Raw genomic sequence first — 22013 nt, 5'->3', positions numbered from 1 at the left:
AGTCCCCTCCCCCTTAGGCAGGGTGGGGTGGGGCTTCGTCCCCCTGAGTCTCCAGAGGGACAGGCTGTGCCCAGACCTGCCCTGAGTGAACGGTGCTGGATGCAGAGAGGAGGAGGGATTCAGGGTATCTAGGACATCATAACGCTTCCATGTACTGGCGGATTCTAAGGCACCAAGGTAACACTGAAGACCCACAGCAGATGCCGCCTGTCCATCCAACAAGGTGCCAGCCTGACAGGAGCCACTGCCCTCTTGATTTCACAGTCACCTTAGGCCCAGAGTGCTCACTTCCTGTGGCCACCTTGAGCCGTGTGTGGCTCAGAGATCTAGAGTCCGGAAGTCTGAGGTGGATCCTGCTCAGGGCCATGGCCTCTTCAGGGGGTTAGGAGAGGGCTAGCTCCACACCCCTCTCTGCTCCTGGTGACCTCAGACATCCTTGGCTTGGAATGGCTGACTTCTCCCCAAGTCTTCAGATCATATTTCCCATGTCTGGGAGCGACTCCGCCTCTTATAAAGACCCTACTGATATGGGAGCAGGGCCCAGCATCATGACCTCATTTTAACTCAGTTCTGGGTGCAAAGAACCATTTACAAATAAGGTCACATCTGAGGCACTGGGGTTAAGACTTCAGCATGTATTTTTGTGAGGTGTTCTTCACGCAATTACCCATAGGACTGCTATAATTGCCCTATTGCAGTAATGGAAAAATCAAGCCAAATGGTAAGTACTTTCTGTAGGATCACACTTTTAATGAAGTTCCAAGGTGCCGTGGTTGCATGAACAGTAAGAGTTATCAAAGAGGATCTGGGCACTGGGTGGGCAAGAAGACTAGGCTTTTTAATGAGCCCCCACTGAGCCCCACACTGAAACCTGAGCGCACTTCTCCTGGCACCTCATTTCTCCCGCAGATAACTCTGTGAGCTTGGCGTGGCTCCGTGAGAGTCACAGGCAGAAAACAAGTCACAGAGGAGTCAGTGACCTGTGTGTGGAGCCAGGGCTAGTGCTCATAGAAGCAGGGCTTTGTATCCTGCATGTAATCCTGAGCACATTCTAACCATCAAAGTTTAAAAATACTACTGCACCTTTAGTGGTCGGTGATGAGCTCCTGCTGTCTGGGGGCATTCAAGCCGAGTTAGAGACAGCCTGGATGGCAGACCCTGGCAAAGAGTCCTGCCCTGAGGAGTGTCAGATGAAAGTGCAGGCAGGCACCGTCTGGAGGGTCAATTCCTCCACCAATGTGGCTTTGGGAGGGCAGGGGAAATCTAGAGGAGGGGGCAGCAGACCGAGATCTTGACCATGAACCACTGAGAGGAGCGGGTGCGGGAGGCTAGGAGACTCGGGTCGGGTCTGGAGAGGGGAGCCGGAAGCCACGTCACCCCTGGGCCTCACCCTGTTCCCTCCGGGTCTGCAGGAGCTGCAGTTCGTGTGGCGAGGGTCCAGAACCCTGTCGGTGCAGCAGGAAATCTTCACACACGTCCTGGACCAGTTTGCCTACTGCTCGTGAGCACCTGCCTCGGGCCAGCCCCGGTCCCAGGACCCTCCCTGGACCACCTCAGCCACGGCCCTCATGGCCAGCCCTGAGGGCACGCACTGAGCACCCATCTTACAGAAAGTACAGCTAAGGCCTGGACACCCAGCCAAGGCCCCTTGGTAACAGCTGTGGGGCAGCTGCACTAGACTCAGGATGCAACACCAAGTCCTCCGTGTCCTCAGCCACGCTGTGGGCTGTCTGATGGGCAATCCTGAGTCCAGTCCCCTCTGTCCTCTGTGTCTGGGAGCCGTGGGTGGGGGCTGAGCGCTTGTGAGCAGGGGAGGTGGGATGAAAGGACAGCTGGGAGAAGAGCCGGGGGGGCTCACCAGCAGGTTCTGGGTGCCCTGCAGAGTCAGGTGATGTGCCCAAGTGCCCACAGGGCTGACATGGGGGCATCTTCTGTCCAACAGCTCTCACCTGCCCACCGCCACCCTGTCCACCCTCTGATGGGAGGCAAAGGCCCCGAGTAGGGTCTGCAGGCACGGCTGCTCTGGACTTGCTGAGCTCCGCCTGCCTCCTAGACCTCAGGCTGCTGCCCTCCTCAGGGCTGGGCCCCCTAATTCTCATCTCTCTCTCAGTGAGGGATTTAACTGGGATGACAAACCTGTCTTCCCAAATCAATCCTGGGGTTACCTATACCCCAGCATGGATATGACTGTCACTGAAGACAACGTCCCAATTCATTCCAGTTCCATAGCGATCAATGTGTTGGCTCGAGCCTCCTGGTTCCAGACAGCACACATCCTCTGGCCCTGGGTAAGTTGGGATCCCAGGCCCTGGTTCCTCAACTCTGTGTAGGGACTGCTCTCATGTGTCCCACCCTAGAACCTGGGTCCACCAAGGATTGTGTGTCCAGCTCTAACCAGACCAATGTCCATCCAGGCAGTGGGCCATCCCAGCCCCAGCTCAGTCCTCCTTCCCTGCACCCCGAGTCCTCACCCAGTCTACCAGCTCCGGCCCCACCCTGTATCACCCCACAACCTCCACCTCTGATGCATCCCCTCCCAGATGCAGACTCGAGCCTCTTCCCAGCTCTCCCCCTCCTTTTCCCTACTCAATGCTGGGAGCAGAGGCCTCGGCCTGAATCCTGGCTCCTTACTCAGGGGCTGTGAGACTCTGAACACTCTGAGCCTCACTTTCCTCATCTGTGAAATGGGGATGACAGGACCTGCTCCATTGGTTGGATTTGTCTTATAATGAAAGACACCCCCGGGGGACAGTGCCTGACACCCAGTCACCATTGTGGTCACAGCCAAACTGGATGGAGCACCTGCTGTGCTCCCAGAGGAGAGAGCTAGTGAGCTACGTGGGGGGCTTCAGGGTCCACCATGGGTAGAAGGGAGTGGTCATGGGGATAAGGGGAGCACTCCCTGGGCAGGCTGGGCTCTGCACCCAGAAGGGCTGGGCATTGCTTCTGTCTCCCGGCTGCAGGGATGTGACAGGGAGTTCTTCAATGCCTCGCAGCAATTCGCCAACATGGACATTATAATGGAATACGTCAATAACAACACATCGGAGTTCAGTTTCTCAATAGAGTACGCCACATTAGGCGACTACTTCCGGGCTGTGCACTCTGACCAAGTCAGCTGGCAGGTCCGAGACCACCACGACTTCCTGCCCTATTCCTCGGGTAGGAGCCTCTGGGGGTGGGGGTGGGGGGGGGGGGATTTGGTGCCAGAGAGAGGTCGCCAAAGCAGTGACAGGTGGTTTCCCAGGCTGCTCAGCTCCGCCGGTGGAGCCCACAGGGCCGCTGGGTCACAGGCAGCCCTACCTCACCCGCCTGCCTCAAGTGGATCGTCTCAGGCAGGGACAGAGGGTAGGCAGGCTCAGTGTTGTCCACTGTTCCTTCCCCAGTTCCCTCCTTTCACAAGAGAGGCTTGAGTGATGTCCAGAGGCAGCCTTGGTTTCCGGCAGGGTACTGGCGGGGGGAGGTAATGCCTCTTGGGGACTTAGTCAGGCCATGACCTCTGCATCCAGGGTCAGGAAAGTAGCTTGAGGGCTCTCTCAGCTCCCAGTGGGAGCTGCCAGCCCCCCCACCCCCACCCATGGACAACCAGAGGGAACTGCTGAAATGCATGCCTGTCCAGGACCTGCTTTGTCTCCAGAAGCACACAAGGGCTGCCAGCACTCCAGCCCTCCCTCTGTGTCCTGCCCTTCTGGCTCCATCCCTCTCCCTCCTCCCCTGAGGTCCTCCAGGGCCTTTATCCACAGGCTGTCCCAGATGCCCAGGTGCACATTGAATTCTAGTCCTTGTCACAGTATTTCAGCATTCAGGTATCTCCAGGCTTGCCCCAGCCCAGCCTGACCCTGACAGCTACTCAGGTCATCCAGGGATCTTCTACCACTGCTGACCTGTCTGGACCAGAAACCCTGAGATCATCCCAGGCCTAGGCTGTGTTCCTGGAGACCCAGGCAGATCCACCTCTGACCTCATCTTCCTCAGCATTTCCCAGATCGGGCTCAGGGGCACTCCTGCCCTTTTGCTCCTAGACATGTATCATGCCTGGACTGGATTCTATGCTTCCCGAAGCGGGCTCAAGATGCTGGCAAGGCGAGCCAGCACTCTGCTGTATGCCGGGGAGTCCATGTTCACACGCCACGTGCTGTTGGCTCCGCACCCACACCTGGACCCGGCCTGGGGCCTGCAGCAGCTCCAGCAGCTCCGCTGGGCGGTCTCCGAGGTAATGGAATGCCTCCCAGAGACAGGACAGGATTGGACCATCCTGGGCTGTGTGCTTCCCCCTTCCCAGCCCAGCACACCTCCCAGTCCCCGGTCACTACAGGTCCCTTTTACAGATGAGAACACTGAGGTCGCCTGGGTCACAAAACCATGCATGATGAAGCTGCCCCAAGGCTAGGACCATGGCCTGCCAAGGTTTAGAGACAGACGGCCCCAGAGTGGAAAGGGCAATGTGGAGCGGCATTGGTGTCCAGCTCTCCTGGCTGGTTCAGATCCCAGCTCAGCTCAGTGACCTGAGGCTACTGACTCTCCCTCTCTGAGCTCTCATTTCCTCTTGGAAAGTGAGACCCACCTGCTGACTCAGCACATTGATGGGACAGTTGAATGTGATCGTACTCATAAGGTGGTGGGCTCTGTGGCTGACACAAAGGAAGTTGCTCATGAATCTGTATCTTACTTGTTCCTGCACTATACAGATGGGAAACTGAGACCCAAGATCTCCTGTAGCTTTTCTCCTCTCCACTCAGAAATGGGCCACAAGCCCATGACATTCTTAGTCACTAAAGGGAATTGCTGGCAGGACCACTCATTGTGCAGTGTGAGATGGGATTGACTTTAGCATCCATCAGGGTGGGTGGACGTGTGGCTTCACCTCATGGTGACTCAAGTTTCCCTTCTGGGAAGAGGAGGTCATCCACCCTACATGGTGCAGTCAAATACTAGGCCATGTGTGGGGCTTGTCTGGAGCAGGTTATCAGCACTTCTGGGATGACTGGGTCACAGTGGGAAGCTTGGCAGGGTCCTTTCAAGAGGTCTGTCTTCTGTTCAGGGTCAGGGATACAGGTTATGTGTTTTCCCGAGGTCAACAACATTTGGACAAGATCATCAGCCTCTCTGAACTTGGTTTTCTCTTCTGTAAAGTGGGAGGAACCCCCAATTCTCCAACCGCACCTGCTGAGAGGGAAGGGGAGCCAGGGCTCAGTGGGTGTGAGGACAGCAGGTGCTGAGCAGAGGCTGGCCTGACCTCACTCTTGTCCTGCTCCTGCGGGGGCCCAGGTCCAGCACCACGATGCCATCACTGGGACCCACGCCCTCAAGGTTGGTAACATGTTTGTGGAGCACCTGATCACTGGGATGCAAGGGGTGCACAAGCTGATGGCCTCCATCATCCAGGACAGGTCTCCAGCCCACTCAGGTAAGCGAGGCTCTGGGGGCACAGTGGGCTATGGCGGGTGTCTGCCCCGGCCTGAAAAGGGAACCTGAGGATCAGGGGACAGACTGGGAAACCTGAATTTCAGACTTGTGTCCCATCTAGGGGAGGCTCTCATTTCAGTGTGAGCTGGGCAGGTGCCTTCACTTTACTGAGCCGTTTCCTCTCTATGATTGAGGAAGGGGTAATTCCTGCCTCCAACTAGAGGCAGGAATAAATGTTAATGCAGTCTGGATGTTTCCAAGCACACTGCTTGCACAGTTTAGTGTAAAACCTCACACATCCTGAAAGCTGGAAGTGTCACTGTCCTCACTTCATAGCTGAGGACACACATGGAACAGAGAGGTCACAGAGCTGCCCAGGGTCACACAGGTAGGCATAGTACCCATACCCCTATGCTGCCCAGCTCTGTATACAGGATGCCCATGTTCTTTTGACTTTGTGGGTTTCACAGATAGAGGATGAGTGGTCATCCCATTTGCCTGGAGCTGATGGGCTTCACCCCTGCAAATCCTGGGCTATCAGAGATAGGTGTTCTCCCTGCAGGATCATGTGGCCCACCCACCTTCCCACAGCCACATGGGCCTCCTCTCCACCCCCCTCCCCTCCCCTCCCCTCTCCACCCCCCCTCCCCTCTCCACCTCCCCTCCCCTCTCCACCCCCTCCCCTCCCCTCCCCTCCCCAGCTCTGACCTCCGATCTGTGTCTGTGTACAGTCCCATCCTACCTTCAGACTCTGGAAGGGCCCTGGGGTCAGGGGTGTAGGACACTGGAATCCTGTCCACGGGGACTGCAGTCAGCAGGAGATGATGGTCATAGAAAGGGAGGTAGAACTGGGTCCTTCCAGTGTCTTGTAGGGCCAGCCATTCCCATGAGCTCATGGGGGCAGCTCCCCAAGCAAGGGGCAGGTGGAGAGCCCAGGAAGGTATCCAGCCATGGGAACTGCCTGGGCAGAAGCCAGAGACTGGACAGTGTGTGCCGTGTCTAGGGATCTGGGAGTCATCAGACGTGGTCGTAACCTGGGGCACGTGGGGTGGGGAAGGAGTGGAAAGAGAATTCAGGTTCATACCAAAGAGGCCTCCAGGGCTGACCTTGGTGATTGACCTTGACCCTCTAAGCTCCAGAGAATTTGCTGTACATTGCCAAGCGCTCAAGCTTTGGAGGCAGGCCTTAGGACATAGGTCACCTTTGAAATCTGACCCTTCTCTCTGCACCTAAGTGTCCTCACCAGTAAAGTGGTTGACAGGGAGAGATGAGTGAGGAGCTCAAGGACCCTCATCTCTAGGGGCATGCTCCCCAACCCCACCTGGGAACCAGGACCCAACTTGAACAGATGAGGATGGGTTTGGACATCAGAGCCCGTGTGTCTGTCTGTCTATCCTTCCCCCTGGACTCTGCAGGGCTGCTCTCACCTGCCTCAGTTTCCTTTGTTCACCAGGGGTGAGGGGTGGGTCAGGTGGCAGGAGTAAAGCCTGTTCTCTGTCTTCAGGCCCAGAGTCTGGGGGACGCCTTGCAGTGGTCTACAACCCGCTGGCCTGGACAATCACCACCATCATCACCATGACTGTGGACTTCCCCAGTGTCAGCATTACAGATGAGTCAGGCCGCCCCGTGCCTGTGCAGGTAAGGGGTCATCATCTAAGGTGCATGCCCTGTTGCTGCCCCTGCTCTGGGCTGAGCACCCAGAAGTGGGCATCTAAAGGGAACATGTGACAGGCTGCCCTCACTGTGAGGAGAGTGTCATAGGGGTGAGTCACCATCAGGGTCAGTGGATCCACCCAGAGGCCTGACCCTGGACTTTGGGCATCCGAGTTGACCAGAAGTCTGTTCTACTGTTCCCACCAAGGAAGATCTCATGGTATCTTCAGCTACATGGGAGGCATCCACCCTCCCCCGCTCCCCATTGGGAATATATATATATATATATATATATATATATATATATATATATATATATACCTGTGTAAATTTATGCATACACATGTATATATATAAACTTATACTTCTCATGGAGAAGTCAGCAATACTCTTCAATATGCATCTTGATGGAAGTGCTGTTTTAGGGGCCCCAGCTGAGACACTGACATCCTGTGTGGTCGTTCCTCACCTCCTTCCCAGACCTGGAGCTAGACTTGGTTCTAGAGGTGCCCCTACTGTCACCAAGTCAGCCCTTCCTTGAAAAGGTGGGAGAGGTAATGCCATCTCCGCCATTCAGCAAACACTCCCGATGTCTGTTCTGGGCCTGGCCCCAGATGAGTGTTTATTCCTGAACTCTGGAGCCACCCTGGGATTCAAGGAACACACACAGAAATGGACAGTTAAGGCATGGGGTGATGACCTGGAAGCCAGGGCAGTGGCCCTTAGCTGAGAAAGAGGAGGAAGATTCCTCTCTGTCATGGTTGGCGGAGGCAAGGGTGTTGGGTGGAGTAGACCCAACACATAACATCCCCCTTCACTACCCAAAGGCACCAACCATCAAGCCGAGATTCTCTTAAATAGTACTGAACACCTAGTATGTGTCAGGCGTTACTCTAGGCACTAGAGAAACTTTTAATAAGCAAGTAGGCAAAAGTCCCTGCACTCAGGGGCCTCCTATTTCAGTGGGGGGACCCAGGCAGGAAGAAAATCAAAAAGTGCAGGAGTGACAGATGACAATTGTGGTGGAGGAAAACCTTCAGGACAGGTTAGGGGTGTGGAGTGGAGACTGGTGTCTGCTTTAGTTCAGAAAAGGCTGGGCTGAAGGCTGTGAGCAGCCACATGGGTTTGCTCATGGCCCCCCAAGTGCTCCCACAAGACCCAGAAGAGGCACTTGCTCCCTAGAGCGTGGAGGACCCCCTGCATGGACCCAGTGTCCTCACCCAACTCCCTCCCCTGAATCAGATGACGTGCAGATGGAGACAGGCCCGCAGGGTGACCTGGAAACCTCACTCCTCGGAGAAACTGGAGGATTAAGAGACAAGGGAGCCTCCTTCGAAGAGGTCAAGGGAACAGTGTGAGCAAAGGCTCAGAGGCAGGAACAGGAGGACATGTGTGAGGAGGGCAGGTGGTTTGCAGCCCTGGTGGAGAAGGAGAAAGGAGACTGGTTGAGCAGGGTGGATGCAGGAGGGGCTCACAGAGCACCCCAGTGATGGATGACCACTGTCTCCATGGAGAGCAAGCACTCCATCCACCAGGTGTGTAAGCCCAGGGTTTCCAAGGAGACTGAGGCATCTTCCATCTCTGACATCCATCATTCATCCTGTCCTTTGGGTCTTGCAGGTCCAGAGCTCGAAGGAGACGCCCTCTGCCTATGACCTGCACGTGCTGACCACGATCCCAGGACTCAGTTACCGGCACTACAGCATCCAGCCCAGCAGGAGTTCCCAGGAGGCCACTGGGGAGCCTGAGCCCTCTGTGGCCAGCACCCAGCAGTTTGCAGTCCGACTGAGGAGACGTGGTGGGCGAGTGGGCCAGAGCCTGGTGCCTGTGGTGAATGACTGCTACATCATCTTCCTGGACACAGACACCAACCTGATGCACAGCATCTGGGAGAGGTGAGGTGCAGTCGTTGCTGCCTCTGAGGCCAGGAGGACCCTGGACCTGGGCAGGTAATGCCCTACCTGGGTCTCCATTTCCTCAGCTGCAGGGCAAGGGTGTGATGGTGATGAAGCTCCCTGAAGTGCATTAGGCTGTATTTCTAAGTGTGTATGTCTAGGTCAGGCCACAGAAGTAGGCAGGACCTACAGAATCCAGCAGAGGTGGTCAGGGGGAGAGTGTGGGGAGCAGCAGAAATGGGGTGCAGCCCCAGAACATTCTGAGTCTCCCTGGTCAGGCTGGGAAAGGTGCAGTGAGCACTGTGGGCTCAGGCTCCATCATCGTTCAGGCCCCACGCATCTTTCACCTGCATCAAGCCCTGGTGACTCGAACCTCCTTGCTGTCTCTCTGGACTGGCCTACATGGACGTATCATGCAATGAGATTATACCATATGGGGTCCTTGGCAGACTGCCTTCTTTCACTTCTCATCATGTTTCCAACTCTCATACATGTTGCAGGGTAAATGAGACCCCTCATTTCCTTGCTGCTGCTAAGTCACTTCAGTCGTGTCCGACTCTGTGCAACCTCATAGACAGCAGCCCACCAGGCTCCCCCATCCCTGGGATTCTCCAGGCAATAACACTGGAGTAGGTTGCCATTTCCTTCTCCAATGCATGAAAGTGAAAAGTGAAAATGAAGTCACTCAGTAATGTCCGACACTTCGCGACCCCATGGACTGCAGCCCACCAGGCTCCTCTGTCCATTGAATTTTCCAGTCAAGAGTACTGGAGTGGGCTGCCATGGCCTTCTCTGATTCCCCTTGAGTATTCAGTAATATTCCATTGTACAGATACACTGCTGTATTCTGTAGAGTCCATCGCTGTTGACCCCCGGCTCCAGGCTGGCATCTCCATAGAGACTCTGTGAGCCTGGTTTCAGCATGAGGATGACATGATGTCCGTCACAGTGACACTGTTTCTCTCTTCTCTCTGTGCAGGCGGAGTAACCGAAAGGTACAGGTGACCCAGCAGTTCATGGAGTATCACGTGAACAGCCACTTCAATCAAGACCAGATTTCAGACAATTATGTGTTTAGACCCGATGGTAGAGCAGAGCCCGCATGGGAGGCTGTGAGGATGGAGATCGTGGCAGGGCCGCTGGTGACTGAGATCCGGCAGGAATTCTACAGGTGAGGGCGGCCCCCTGGCTGTGCTCAGCACGTGGAGGTGCTCACAGGCAGGTGAGTGAGGCAATGGGGGCCCGTCCTTGCTTCAGACACCCAGCTCCTGGACCTGGGCTTGGCACACGGTCCCTCCTCCCTGGAAGCCCCATGACATCATGAGCTGCTCCAGTCTCTGCAGGCCTGCTCTCTGGCCTGCGCTGTGTCACCTTGGGGGCACCTGAGTCCAGAGGCGGGACAGGAGCCCACAGTGACAGTGACCAGCACGAGAGCAGTTCTTGTGTTTCCATCAGCAGGACAGACAGAGCCGCCAGCATGGCTGGGTACCCAGAGTCTTCAGAGGACAGGGTCCCTCCTGTTCTCTATTCCAAGCAGGCTCCCCGTCCCCCTGGCTGTAGGAAGGATGGATCGAGGGAAACGGAAGGAGATGAAGGAAAGAATAAGAGGGGGGGGGGTGGTGAGCAGAAGGCTCCCTGGGCTTGACCTATCTGTCCTGCTTCTCCTCCAGGGAGGTGAACGACGGGGAGCCCACATTCGCCATCTATTCCCGGCTGGCCCATGGGCCCCAGGGATCTGACGGGGAGCTGCTCTGCCATCGCATAGAGCAGGAATACCAGGTGGGCCCCTTGGAGCTGAACCGTGAGGCCATCCTGAGGACAAGCACCGACCTGAACACGGGGCAGGTCCTCTACTCGGACAACAATGGCTACCAGATGCAGCGCAGGGCCTACCGGCAGGACACGTGGAATGCCATCGCTCGGGTATGCCTTGAGCTGTCCTGGGGTGTGGCTGCTGTAGATCCAATCTTGATGGCCTTTTTCCAGAAGGCAGGAGCGGCCCGTTAGGTCTAGAGCATCTCCCAGAGCCCCTCTGCCCTTTGTCTGCCCCAGGGGCTGCGGCCCAGGCGTGTTCAGACCTGGTCTCAGAGTCTGGGGCCGCCGTGTGTGAGGCGTGTCCCTGAGGTCTGTGTGCACCGCGGGTCCTGCTCAGTCAACGGGTGACCCGCTGGAGATCGCTTGAGGACTAAGTAGGTGGTACCTGGCTAGGCCTGAGTGGAGTGTGACCCTCCTTTACTGCTCTGAGCTGAGCCACAGCCTGGCTGCCAGGTAGCGCTGAGCAGGGGCTGAATTCCAAAATCAATCGACTCCCAGGGCCTCTCCCTTCATCGGCGTGACCTCAGGCGAGTCCCTGGGTGTCCCTGGGCCTCTGTGCTCTCCTGGGAAGACAGTGACCTGCCCCCAAGCTGTGCTGAGCGCTGGGATGATCCAGGAGCAGTCCGGTGCTGGGACCTCCTGAGCCTCCATCCGTGTTAGTTCCGTCTCCTTCCATGGGGGCCCTGACAAGGGGTGTGGTTCCTCCCTCCTCTGCCTTCCGTGAGCTTCTGTCCCTTCATCTCTGTGGCTGGTCCTCACCCGCTGTGGTCTGGGCTCCAGAGGGTCCAGGACCATCAGTCCAGGATATCTTGCCCCATCAGAGCAAAGGGCAGGGCTGTGTGAGTGCTTTGCAGCCCAGACACCAGCCCCTTTCTAGTTGGGAACCCCTGGCTGGAGGGCATCCCAGGCTGGACTGGCATAAATTACTCATTATTTCCTTTCAACAGGGGGACCTTGGGGGCACATTTTACAGATGGGGAACCTGAGGCTTGGGTGGGCTGGGTCCCCCAGGGCATAAGGTCAGGAAGCAGTGGAGCTGGCTTTGAATCGCAATGCGTCCATCTCACAAGTCAGGGCCCCTCCCCCATCTACCATGCCACCCTCGGCTGCTGCTGCGCTCATGCAGGAGGCCGCCTGGGGCCAGAGGGAGACCCCAGGCCTGCCGGCTGACCTGGTCCACTGCCCCCTCCATCAGCCTGCTGATGTTTCTGTCCACAGAATTACTACCCCATGGTGCAGTCAGCCTTCATCCAGGACAGACGAAGCAGGCTGGTGCTGCTGTCCGAGCAGGCGCACGGCGTCTCCAGCCAAGGGAACGGGCAGGTGGAGGTAGGAGGCCCCTCTGGTCGCTCACAAGCAGCCCGGGGTCCAGGCAGGCCCGGTCAGACAGTTATCCCTCGCAGGTCATGCTGCACCGGCGGCTGTGGAACAATGACAAGTGGGCCCTGGAGAACGACCTCACACTGAACGACTCCTCCGTCGTCCACCCGGTGCTCTGGCTCCTGCTCGGACCCTGGACCCTCACCAGTGGCCTGCGCCAGAGGAGTGGGCTGGCGCTGCAGCACCGGCCCGTCGTGATGCTCAGAGAGATGAATGGTGAGGTGGGGGTCCTGTCAGTGCACCTGTCATCACTGCCCCCGGGTGAGCCGCCCTGTCTAGGGATGCGGCTGAGCTGGTGCCTGCAGGGATCTGGGCTCCTATGGGGCAGAAAGTGACCAGGGACCTCAGATCTAAGCCCCTCCTTGTAAACGTGGGCATCCTGAGAGTAAAGAGTTTTAAGTGACTTGCTTAAGGTCATACAGCCAGTAGGAGGAATTGAAACTTCTCTTTCAAGAGCAGAGATCCCTGAGAAAGGTTCTGATTAGCTCTGATCGAATCACGTGACCCAGGCCTGACCAATCACTGAGGCCTGGGAGCTGAGAGGGGATGGCGGCTCCAGCTGCAGCCCAGAGTTGAACAGAGCGTCTCCTGGAAGTGGAGGGCTGAGTCCCTCTGGGCAGAGGCAGCCACAGATGACAGCGCTGGGGCTGGCTTCCCAGAACTGCTCACAGAGCAGGTCTCTGTGTGACTCGCTGCAAGTTCTGGAAGAAATGGCCTCTTCTCTCTGGCCCCATCTCCCAGTCTGCAGTTTGAACCGGCTGGACTAGAGACTCAAGGCAGTCTGGGGCATTTGCACCAGCAGGGGCTTCAGCCTGCCTGCGGTGTGGTCGAGGGAAAGAGATCAGATTAAACGGGGGCCTTAGTATGGAGAGCTAAGAATGCCGAGAGGAGAGTTTGGCCCAAAGCTTCTCCTTGTTGTTCATCTGCCTTACAGAAACTGCCCACAGAGGCAGCTGGAACGGTTCTTGGAAGCAAAAGGCTGTGACGCTCCCCTCCAGTGTCCACCTACAGATCCTCAGCATCCCCGGCTGGAAGTACAGCTCGAACCACACAAAGCACCTGCAGACTCTCCGGAAAGGTGCGCAGGTGCTCAGGTGTCCACATTCACTTTTGCCTCCACATGTCAGCCTGGTCCCCAGCCCTTCACCAGACAAAGGGCCCTCCTCAGAGTCCTCCAGGCTCTGTGAGCTCACCTGGTTCCGTTACCTGCCCAAAGAGGGACCTGAGGCCCTCAGGGAGGCAGGTCACTCAGCAAGCAGAAACAAGGTGGGTCTGGATGTCGTCAGACGCTGTGACTGTGTACAGAGGGGAGCCCCCAGCAGGGGATCAGGGAGGGCTTCCTGGAGGAGGTACCAACTGCCAGGAACCCATTGTTCATATTGGGGCTGCTGCCCCTTATCTGCGCCCTTAACTCCACGCTTCTCAGAGGATGGACTGACTGTGCCTCAGCCCCTCCCCTGCTCCAGGAGACCCACCTAGGGCAGACACACTCCAAGTGTCTGTGAAATGAGGCGAAGGTGGAAAAGGGCAGAGGCCAAAGGTCATCTTTGTCCCTGATAGAGGGTGTTGCCAACTGTGGCTCAACTCTGTAGACATGAGAATTCCATCACTGAACCACAGCCTGCCCACTTGTCACAGAAGGTAGCCTCACCTGCGGTGATCGAGCCTCCTCTACTGTTCTGTGTCAGGCTAAGCGCACTGAGAACGCATCTTCCGGGGGCAGCTTGTACCAAAGAGGAGGCGAAGGGGGCTGGGCTGGGCAAGTCCGTCCTCCTAGAGAGACATCGGTAGAGACTGAATGAGGGGAGCCACAGGGGATGGCGTGAGGCCTGCTGCCTCTCATGATGCTTGAGTCCTCAAGGAATCTCCACCAGCATGATCACTGCCATCATTACCATTGTCTTCACCATCATTGCCATCAGCATCACAGTCATAATCACCACACCACCATCACCACCATCATCATCACCATTATCACCATCATCATCACCATCACCGTCATCATCACCATTATTATCATCATCACCACACCATCATCACCACCATCACCACCATCATCACCATCAACAACATGATCACCATCACCACCATCATCACAATCACCACCATCATCACCATGAAAATCATCATCACCATCACCATCATCATCACCATTATTACCATCATCATCACCATCACCGCCATCATCACCATCAACATTGTCATCACCATCACATCATCATCACCATTATCACCATCATCATCACCACCATCACCACCATCTTCACAATCACCATCTTTATCACCACCACCATCACCATCACCACCATCACCATCACGACCATGACCACCATCACCATCATCACCACCACCATCATCACGAACATCACCATCTTCATCACCATTATCCTGGTCAACTTCGTGTTCTGCTCTGAGAAGTCCTTCCCTGATTCTAGAGCTCTAGTCCCTAACCTTGGCACTTGAATGGAGACAAGAGACATTGCAGACCTCTTAGGCTGCAGTAACTAGGAGCCCACATGCCCTCTTTCCTCACACAGCACAGATCATTACGTTTCTGTGCTCTGTGGGGTTGGCAGCGCGGGTCTTCTCATTTGGTCACCAAGGACCCAGCAGGTGGAAGCTGTATTGCAACACATTTCCTAGGTCTTGGTGGCAGTGACCTGACATATCCACTCTGCGATGGCGCCTCATCTTCAGGGCTACGAGGCCATACCACCCTTCACAGGGGCCAAGCTACAGAGAATCTTCCAGAGAACTGGAAGGTGGAGGGGCAAGCCCAATGAGGACCTCATCAGGGAACAAGAATCAGTGCCGGCTTCAGTGTGGGTGGTGGGAGGAGGTCGCTTTGGCTGCACCTGGCTTGGAATACCATCCCCCCCTCCACTCCCGCTCCTTCTTGATGCACACCGGCTGTGTGTCTGGGCAAGTGTCCGCCCCATTCTGAGCCTTGTTTGGCTCATCTGCAAAGTGGGACTGTGTTAGCTTCCTCTGAGGGAGGTTAAAGATGTGAAATGGAGGGGAGAGTGTAAAGTGCCAGGCAGAGACTGTTGTCCTCACGGCCACCTTCCTTCTGTCCCTAAGACCGAAACCGCGCGGCCAAGGCAGACCTGCGCCGTGTCCTGCTGCGGCTCCAGCACCTGTATGAGGTGGAGCAGGACCCCGTGCTGTCTCAGCCTGTGACCGTGAACCTGCAGGTAACCTGCCCTCCCGTGGCCTGCCCCGACATCACAGAGTCAGGCCCCCAGGGGGACACGCCCTCGGGAGACACACCCTGGTGTGACTACCCAGACTCATATGGCACCTGGCAAATACCACATCAGGGTGGCCTCACAAAGGAACCTGGGGTCCCTCACCCTCCCTCTCGGTGGTCTTCTGAATTTACCATCACGTAACACAGATGTGTTTTGTTTATCATTGTTTCTTGTAGCACATCTTCTTACACAACACAGAAGTTACATGCATAATAAGAAAGTGAACAGATTCTTGCAGACTCCCTAGTGGGTGATCACACAGTCCAGGGGCGAGTCTGGGTGCCTCCTCTGGGCTTTGTAGGCCCCTGGGTTCTGGGCCTCAGTCTCCTCACTTGTAAATGGGGAGGAGAGAGTCTTTGCCCACAGGGATGCTGAGAGGCTGTGGTGGGACTGTGTGCACACAGGTGCCTGGCACCTAGCACACCTACCTGATGGGTGTCAGTGTCCCGACCCTGACCTCTGCCCTCCCATGTTGGCACAGCCCTAGGAGCAGATGCAAAGGCAGAGGGCAGATGGGAGCAGCACAGGGAGCCAGCCCTCCACGCCTTCCCCTCCAGCAGTCAAGGAAGCTCCTGCAGAACAACCCCCGCCCTTGGGGCAGCCGCCTGTCCTTCCTTCCCAGGAAGAGTGTTCACCCACCTCCCCTCTCAGCCTGGAGGCTGGGTCCACACTCAGTCAGAAAAAGGGGATGCATACCAAGACTCTCGTCACCCCAGGACCACACAGGGCTCCACCGAGCATTGCAGGGAGACAGGGACTCAAGGCTGGGGCAGCCCCACCTGCCTGCCACCTGTTGGGCGTGCTAATCCACTTCAGCCCTGGGCGGTCAGCTCCCTCCAGCCTCAGATCCTCACCTGTAAAATGGGGCTGCCCCTTCTCCCGCAGGGACTTGCTCTACAATGAGTGTGGGGGATGCTGGGCCCTGGGCCCTGGTGCGGCCACCCTGCTGCGTCGGGGTCTCTGCTCAGGTCTGGGGTCCGGGTGCTCACCCCTCCCTTGCTCTGTCCTGCAGTCTGTGCTGCGGGGACTGGGCTCCGTGGTGTCCGTGGAGGAGCGCTCGCTCACAGGGACCTGGGACGTGAGCGAGATGCATCGCTGGACCTGGAGCACGCAGGACCCTCCCCGCCACAGAGGTTCAGACGCCCTGGTCCTGACCCCCATCCAGACCCCAGCTCTGCCCCTGAGGCCTGTGTGACCTGGAAGTGGTGCCCTCCTGCCCCAAGTCTAGGTCTTCCTGCATCCACCACAGGAGGTTCACAAAGTCTTCAAGTCAGTCATCACACAGACTATGTATGTAGGTTGTGTGTGCATGAGTCCCAGACCACACACTCTCTCCCTGCCTTTGGTGAGTCTCGTCTTTTTCTTTAGGTGAGCCTCATCTTGCAAGCATACCCTCAGGGGTTCTGACATTTTCCCTGCTGTGCATTGCACTGAGACACACAGTTAGCTCCTGCAAACCGCAGCCTGCTTTACTACTCTATCTCTGCTGTCCCTCTCCCTGGAATGACCTGCCCCCTTTATCTGGGCATCTCCTAACGGGGCTCTTCCAGGTCCAGGACTGAATCTGGGGCCTCCTCTGCTCTCCCCTCTCCTTCAGTTTGCTCTGACCCATTTATCTCCTCTTTGTCTACTGCACACAGCATAGTCTGGCTACACAGGTAGACACTTTGTCAGTCTTGACAGACGGATTGATAGAAAGCGGGTTAGTTGGGGGAAAAGGATATAAAGAAGGATGGAAAGCAAGTGAAGGCTCGACAGGTGGGTGATTGGATGATAGATGGTTGGAAGATGAAAGGAAGGAAGAAAAGAAGATGGATGGGTAATGGATGGGTGGATGGATGGATGAGGAAAGGAAAGATGGAAGGAAGGAAAGAAGATAGAAGATGGATTGTTGAGTAGATGGTAAGTGGATGGATGATTAAATGATGAATATTTTGATGGATAAATGGATACATGGATGGAAGGATGAATGGATGAGCATGTTTCAACCCAACGAGGAAGCCTAAACCCCAGGGTGTGACCCCTCAGCGGAGTCCATTGAGATCAAGGGCAGGGCCCACTAATGGCCTCACTGAGAAAGCTCTTAGGAATGGAGTTCCACACTCTATGGGAATAGGAGGCCAAGAGGGACCAGGGCCCCCTCATGGCCTCAGTGAGAAGACTCTTAGGCACATATACAGCGCCATAACCCATAGAGATACAAGGTCAAGTGAGGCCAGGGCCCCCTCTACATTGCCTTTACTGTACTGTCCTCAGGGGAAGCCAGAAATGAAAGAAGTCCCCTGGCAGTGCAGTCCTGTCAAGAGGGGGCAGCTGAGGGCTGTGATCACAGTGGGAGCCACAGACGCAGCAGGAGCTATGTTGTGAGGGGGATGCTGGGATGAGGGGATCTAGGGAAGCAGGTGGTCCAGGGGCCGTGCTGGACAGACCCTCTCTGCTCCCAGGCAAATTCAGTCGTCCCTCACCACCCCTGGGAGGCCCCAACATCACCATCTACCCGAAGGAGATCCGAACGTTCTTCATTCACTTTCAGGAGCAGTGAGCCCTTGGCAGATTCTTGGTCCCAGGACACAGAAGGCAGCCTAGAGGGATGAGGGGAACAGCTGCCAAGGTGGTGGGCTAAAGGCAGGATATGGATGGATGGGGGTGTTCTAACTTCTTAAATAAAATCGCATTAAGGACCTGTACTTCCCCTGCCCACTGGAGCTGGCCCTCTCTCTCCTCTCCTGTCACAGATGGTAGCTTCACACATGCTCACACTCCTGCTTCACTTGCAAGAGTCAAAGCCAGGAAGTTCTCCCAAAGACAGAAGGGAATAATCCCCAGTGATACCAAAATGCCTGCAGCCTTGCTAGATCTCAGCAAGTCCACCAGTGTTAACAGTGACCCTGCTGCATGACTAGTGGCCTGAGGTGCCAGGACCCAGCACGGTGGGGAGAAGAGGACTTCACAGCCCATGGTTTCTGTTTTGGGAAAGCTGTGGAAAGGCTATTCCTGGTTGGAGCTGTAGAAACACCTCACAGACACAGCTTGAGGCCCCCTCTTCCTGCAGGGTCCCCCGGTTCCTGCACTGGGAAATTTCATCTGCGCTCCCTGCAAAAAAGAAATGTAGAGAGGAAATCTATCATTGACCTGAGGCAGACATATTGAGGAATCCACTCAGGGTGATGCAGGCACCCAGCAGAGGGCTTCTTGTGGTGGCTCCACTGCTCTCTCAGGCTGGATGTCTTTCCCAAAACAGAACCAGGCAAATGCAGCAACTACATGCACGAAGGTGCATCCAGCCTCCTCTTCTGGAGGAGTCTTGAAAAAGTTGGAGGATGGTTGAGGAAAGAGACCCCTGGGCACCGTCCTCTGGGAGGTGAGGCAGGCAGCTGGGATGGATGCTAAGCCAGTTCCAGCACCATGAAGTGTTGGGAAAGGTGATGTCCATGAGCGCTCATGGGGCTGGCTGAGGTCAAGGGGACCCTCTGATCTTTTGCTGCCTTGCCCTGGAGTGGCAAGAGGTGGGGTGGCCAAGCAGAGCCTTTGGGAGTCATACCAAGAAAAAATCCCAAACTCCCATCTGGGCTGTTGGTGGAGCCAGACTCCTGGGTGCAGGGGATGTCAGGATTGTAAGGGGCTCTCAGGAGATATCTAACCAGGTCACTTCTAACAGGACACCTCACCTGGACCCTTGGAGAACCACCTGGGGGTGACACCAGATCACAGCCTACAGGCTGTCAGGATCTGTTTGCAACAGAGGTCCTCACACCAAGCCTGGGACCAGCCAGGTGTCCCAGCTCCTAGAGCTTCTTTGGATCTTAGAAAGAGATGAACAGTCCCTGTCCTGCATCACAGAGCCACCCAACAGTGGCTCTAGGACAACACCCGTGATCACAGGCTGCAATGTGTCTCCCCAAAATTTGTATGCTGAAGTCCTAACCCTTCGCACCTCAGAATATGGTTATACTTGGAGATATGGTCTTCAAAGAGGCAATTAACATAAAACAACTTATGTTGTTGTTGTTGACAGTCACTAAATTATGTCCAAGTCTTTGCGACCCCATGGACTGCAGCACTCCAGGTCGCTCTGCCCCTCACCATCTTCCAGAGTTTGCCCAAGTTCGTGTCCATTGAATCGGTGATGCCATCCAATCATCTCATCCTCTGCCACCCCTTCTCCTTTTTGCCTTCAATCTTTCCCAGCATCAGGGTCTTGTCCAATGAGTTAGCTCTTTCAATGAGATATCAGGGTGGGTCCTAATCCAGGCTGACTGGTGTCCTCGTGAGAAGAGAAGACTAGGACCCAGACTCACAGAGGGATGACCGTGTGAGGACCCAGGGAGAAGATGGTCATCTACACATCCAGGAGAGAGGCCTCAGAAAGAAACCAACTCTGTCTGCATCTTGGTCTTGGACTTCCAGCCTCCAGACTGTGAGATAACAAAATTCTGTTGGCTGGCCCACCCAGTCCCTGATACTTTGTTATGCTGACCCTGGCAGAGTCACACGAACACTTACATTTACACAGTGAGGATATGATATACACAGGAAGTAGCCTGAATATGTACTACATACGCCCTCACATCCGTCAGGCCATGTTTACCAGCAAAGTGGTTAAAAAACAGTGTTTCATTTTCAGAGCTTTTTAGGTTTCAGAATTACAGCTGAGTGGGTGCGAAGCACTGCAAATTCATAATCAATTTAGAGTAACTTTTAGATCACAAAATGTTATTAACCTAAAGTCAATTCTCAGTTTCTACTTATATAATTTTTAGAGGATTTAGTAAACAAATTCCTCCAAGTATCACCGAAGAAGGGTAGACACCAGAGTGACACAGGGGCCTTGAACTTATTCATACCCATGACAAATCTCCAGGGGAAGAACTGGGAGGGTATTCTGAGCATCAGGCTCTGATGGATCCTGAGGGGAGGAACCCACTGATTGGCTTAGAAAAACGTGCTTGACACATCATTGAAGGAAAAAGCAAATCGAGTGTAACCAAAAGCAAAGGTCCAGCTGCTCAACGCTCAAAAGCCAATAAAGCAGCAAGGATGGTGGAAAGTAAAACTTGCTTTATTTTGGAGCCCCGCAACCAGAGGTGGAGGGGGAGGACAGTCCAAAGACTGACTCCCTGTCATTGACAATCAGTAGGCAAAAGCTTTTATAGACAGAGGGAAGGGGCTACCTGAAGAAACAGCACAGTCAGCTCTGACCATCATCTTGAAATTCATTCATTAGCATCAGCTTGATTGTTTATGCACAGTTAATCTTCAGTTCTCGCAGCGGTTTGTTCCCATTTCCTTGAGGCCAGTTCTCGGAACGGTGGTCGCCTATGGCATAGCTACAGTCTGGTCTTCATGTAGTTACCTTCTTCCACCCGGTGGGGGTTTCAGGATCTACGAGAACGCTCACAGGATATGGCTCAGAATATTAGTCTTTAAGAAGGAACTAAAGGTCCCTGGCTCTGCTTAATGACAAAACTATAATTACTTAGTCTTATTGGACTATCTTCCTTTGTTTCTGCATTTTCTCATTTCTGTGATTAAGCTCTGGCTAAGTGTTTCCACAGACAAAAGGGAAACAGAGGACATGGGGGAAGGGGACCACAGGCCCTGGCTCCACGTCAAGAACACCCTCACATTAGTTTTCTTAGGGCTACCACAGCAGAGTACGAAAAACTAGGTAGTTTTAAAATAAAAAATTAAAATAAAAAAAAAAAAACGTAATTTATTCTATCACAGTTCTGGAGGCCAGAAGTCTGAAATTACGGTGTCAGCAGAGCCAGATTCTCTGAGGTTCATGGGAAAGGTTGTTTCTCACCAATTCCAGCGTCTGGTGACTCCCAGCAATTCTTATGTCACTTCCCATTCTTCCCCTATTTTCACATAGCCATCTTCCCCTGGAGAAGGCAACGGCACCCCACTCCAGCACTCTTGCCTGGAAAATCCCATGGATGGAGGAGCCCGGTAGGCTGCAGGCCATGGGGTCGCTATGAGTCAGAAACGACTGAACGACTTCACTTTCACTTTTCACTTTCACACATTGGAGAAGGAAATGGCAACCCACACCAGTGTTCTTGCCTGGAGAATCCCAGGGACACGGAAGCCTGGTGGGCTGCTGTCTATGGGGCCGCACAGAGTCAGACATGACTGAAGCGACTTAGCAGCAGCAGCAGCATCTTCCCTTTGTGCCCCCACCTTCTTTTAAGGACATAAAAGCAGTCATATTGGATTAGGGCCCCGCCCTGTGCCATCAGGACCTCATTTTAACTCGATTACATCTGCAAAGATTCTATTCCCAGATAAGGTGCTGTTCACATATCCAGAGCATTAGCGCTTCAGCAAATCTCTGGGGAGATACACTTCAATGGACTGCAACCCTACATAGTATAGTTTGTGTCCCTGTGCGTGTGGAGAGATTTCCATCCACCAAAATATTCTGGGAGAGCCCAGTGAAAATTTCTAAGACCTGCCCAAGACCTGTTTTTCAGGAACACATGGAACTAACAGATCATGGTATTTGTTTTTGAGCAAGCTGTGGCATTGTTCATGACAGCTGTAAATTGTGAATAACCCAAAGATCCCTTGTCAACCAGATGAGGAAAGTGTGCAGTCAGTCTCAAAGTGT

The 22013-nt window shown here is 54.9% G+C and overlaps 1 pseudogene; it reads left to right on the top strand.

Annotated features, from left to right (window-relative positions):
• The window catches only part of LOC136152782 (epididymis-specific alpha-mannosidase-like), a 31955-nt pseudogene extending 14013 nt beyond the window's left edge, over nt 1-17942 (top strand).
• The last annotated feature ends 4071 nt before the right edge of the window (nt 17943-22013 follow it).

This window comes from Muntiacus reevesi, chromosome 22 (genome assembly GCF_963930625.1).
Source record: "Muntiacus reevesi chromosome 22, mMunRee1.1, whole genome shotgun sequence".
NCBI classification, from domain to species: domain Eukaryota; kingdom Metazoa; phylum Chordata; class Mammalia; order Artiodactyla; family Cervidae; genus Muntiacus; species Muntiacus reevesi.
Note: the sequence above shows the minus strand (reverse complement) of the source record. Positions and strands in the feature narration are given on the sequence as shown.